Source organism: Polypterus senegalus, chromosome 10 (assembly GCF_016835505.1).
Source record: "Polypterus senegalus isolate Bchr_013 chromosome 10, ASM1683550v1, whole genome shotgun sequence".
Lineage (NCBI taxonomy): Eukaryota > Metazoa > Chordata > Cladistia > Polypteriformes > Polypteridae > Polypterus > Polypterus senegalus.
Window position 1 is genome coordinate 123,763,322 of NC_053163.1, and position 3,782 is coordinate 123,767,103.

The following is a 3,782-nucleotide window of genomic DNA, read 5'->3' on the forward strand; positions in this document are numbered from 1 at the left end:
ATTCGTATCTGGGATGCCTCTGAAAGAGTATCATGCCATATCTTGTCGTCTTTAAGAAGACCTAACTCTTGGCAAGCTTTTTTGAAAATGTCACATTCGATACCATTGACTGTTCGTAGATGGTGAAAACTTGTGATACCCACGTAATGGGTAAGGAGAAGTCTGAGGTAATAACGTTCGCTGTCGTGAATGGCAACAACAGGCATTCTATCGATCACTTTTGTCCCTCCTCTAATTCTCTTTTTCTATTTTCCAGAGGATGTTTGAAACGTGTAATGTTGCGGAACATCAGTGTAATGCAACTCTACAGCTTCAGGATCTGTTTTGTTGAGTTCAAACCATGCTAACAGCATAGTGTTTTTGTGGGCGTGTCTTCGGAGCGCCTGTTCCTCGCGACCCTCATGAAAGAAGATGAGTTGTTGTTCCGGCAAATGAACTGGTAATCGGGTAATGACGTGAGATTTTTCTGATAGGCTGTACTCGTTCAAACGCCACATAGCCTCAGGAGCACTAACATACCTACCGTCAAGGAAAGTCTGTATTTTGTCATGTTCAAAAATATCATCGGCTGGCTCCCTGCGGAGTGAAATTGATGCAGTGTTGTGTCCTTTATACACATACTTATAAAGATACTTGATACACTGAATGGACGCGCAAACTTCAACGTTAATATGAGCATTGAATTTCTGAGAAAGCCACGGATTGTAAGGAACTATCCAACGGTTGTCGATATCGTATTTGCCAACAACGGCAGTTCTCCCTTGTCTTCTGCGGTATATGGGGTAGCCTTGTGTGTTTTCTTGAGTTTCCACGTTGAAGTCTTTCGGAAAATTTTTGGTATATGCGCCTTCTTTCATGCAAGGTGATTTGGTGTTGAGCGTGCCACACGGACCATCCATCCATCTTCTAACCCACTAATTCAGAATACAGGGTCACGGGGGTCCGCTGGAGCCAATCCCAGCCAACACAGGGCAGGGTGCCAATCCACTGCAGGACACACACAAGGGCCAATTTAGAATCACCAATCAACCATTTCTTTGGATTGTGGGAGGAAACCGGAGCGCCCGGAGGAAACCCATGCAGACACAGGGAGAACATGCAAACTCCACGCAGGGAGGACCCGGGAAGTGAACCCAGGTCTCCTAACTGCGAGGCAGCAGCACAACCACTGCACCACCGTGCCACCACACACGGACCACGGACCACGGACCATGCACCATGCACCATGCATTTAGTGACAATTTGGAAAAGTCGAGGGTGAATTTCAGGATTTGGATGCTCAGCACAAACATATTTTTCTATATCATCCTTGGTCCTTATTTTGGATTGTGAGACAAGTGTAAGTAACATATGGCAATGAGACAATCCTCGTTTTTGGAATTCAATGACGAAGATGAAAGCGAGGACATTGCCGAAAATATTCCTTTCCAGAATATCTGCTAGAAAATGTCACAGTTTGATATGAAAGATGCGAGCAACAATGTCAGGTCTGTGTTCTATTTGCTCATGATGGGAAATGGCATTGCAGATTTCCTGCCAAGCAGGATTGCAGGTGAAGGTTAAGAATAAGTCAGGCTTTCCACATTTGCGGACAATTGCCATCGCGTCTTGGTAGTTCTGTTGCATGTGCCTTGGACTGACTTGAAAGGTAGATGGAAGAATGATCAATTGTCCAGGGCGGAGGTCATGGTGATGTGCTTTCGCAGTGACAGCATCCAAAAGTCCCCTGTATTGCTCAACACGCAAATCTTGTTGATGTGAGCGAAGGTAATGTAGACGCACGCCTTCTGTTCTGACATATGCGTCAACGATGTATTGCTGGAAGAGTTTGCCACTGGAATGCAAGACACTAAATGAAGATCTCATGGCAAGCCTGAAAGCATAAAATTGGAGCTGTGTGACTCACGTTCTTTTCGCGGTTCGCTTTTCCTCAACATGGGTTAATTGTATGTGCCAGCCAGGATCTCCGTATGGGAATAGCAGTGGATAAACCATGGGGTCACAGTTCATATTGAGAACAGAGATACGCTTGCAAGCATCTCCCCTTGGATATATGCAAATGTCGCGTTGTGCAGGAGGTTCCCCGTCTTCACCTACAAAGATAGCTGCAACATCAGTTTGACAGGACGGGGCGTTATACCTTCTCATATCCAGACCTGGATTTTCCATGAACACCATTCGTACAGCAGTAACAGGGTTACCGTCAGTGATAATGTCATGCATTTGCATGTAAGACTTTCTTGAAGGATTAACCTGTCTTATCATTTTGTCTAGTTGAAGCAACAAAATGTCACTGCAAGTGCTATTACATTCCTTTTGCAAATGGTGACTGGTAGCCTCAGAAGAATCGAAGATATATAGCTGACCGTATTGTGGTGATGTGTCAGGATTGTTATATAAAGGAGAGACCTGGTGATAAATTTGACAGTGGATTCTGAAAGCATACGGTCCTTGTCCAGATGGTTGAGCAATGTGTGCGTCCATTGACGCGAAAGCTAAAGCAGAGTTGTATTCCCTGATATGATCACAGTAATTTCGGGACAGCGGGTTCTTGCCAGTCAAGAGGTCTTCTAATAAAAGAGGGGGTTTGGATAGCGGTGGCAAAGACACCTTGCCGGCAAGACAACACTTAGTGTAATGTCCGAATTTGTTAAACTCTGCTGGCCAATGAAGAGCATTGCAAGAAGCACATAGTGCAGTAGGAAGGCCAATGTTATGTTCTTGGACGTGAATGGCGGTATCTTCTTGAAAAGCTGCAGAAAAGTGAATGCGATGTTTGTGCATGAACGATTTACTGCTGTGTTGACACTGACGGGAATTGGAATGAGTTGTGTCGAAGCATTGCTGGCAATGTTCACATTGCATAATTCGTTCAGTGGAGTGTGTTTTTAAATGCATAAATGCAGAAGCGGTAGCCATGGAGGGCAAAAGAATAGTCAAGTGGCTCACAGTTGGGTTTGGACCGCAGCACAGACCAAAGCGAGTGAGTATGTGTTTTATGAGCTGTTTGATTTGGCGGGCAGAGGTCTGAGGTGCGTTCCTGAGCACGTGGGAGGAGGGATAGAGTTTCTGGGCGGGGCTTCGTTGTTCCTGTCGCATGGTTTTTCATGGTGAACGCGGTTGGGTGTTGAAACTGAAAAGAATAATGAAAAGCCAACGTGGCTTAGACATGCATGTGGACTCCAAGCACAGACGAAAGGGGCTAACTGGGTGGTCAGTGAGTTTTTGCATCCGGGCACATGGGCAGGCAGTGTGAATGCCTAGAGAGCGAGGGTAGATGCGGGCCGGTGAAAAATGAGTTTTGGTGGGCAGGGAAACGTCTTCCGTGTTCCTGCAGGAGCATCTAAGAAGACGCATGTTTGTCGCGGATGCGAATTGCTGTATGTATTGTGTAAAACAGTTTGCTATAGTGCAAGCGGTCGTGCGTTGTAACCGAAAACTCGGTTTTTAAAGACTGCTCACTTCATTGTGTTTTAACCTCAGTTGTAAAGGATTGTTTTAAAGATCCCATGGGATACCCCTCGCAAACCGTTTCACACGCTGCATATGGCGATTCACCTCCGCGAGAAATATGCCTCTTTGAACAGTCAACGTGGCTCGGAGCTGCATGTAGCCTCTATGACAGACGAATATAAATGACGGCGTTTCTTCTGTGTCGTCGCGTCCAAGTTGGTGGGCGTGGCTCTGCGAGTTGTCGTCGTATCTAATGGTCTTGGAGTTGGTGGGCGTGGCTCCTTCCTGCGTGCGCCATAGGTGTCTTACTTGTTGGCGGCTCAGTGAAT

General features: G+C 46.1%; 1 pseudogene; it reads right to left on the reverse strand.

Annotated features, from left to right (window-relative positions):
• Positions 1-245: 245 nt before the first annotated feature.
• On the reverse strand, positions 246-1,821 carry LOC120538230 (annotated as a pseudogene).
• Positions 1,822-3,782: the final 1,961 nt, after the last annotated feature.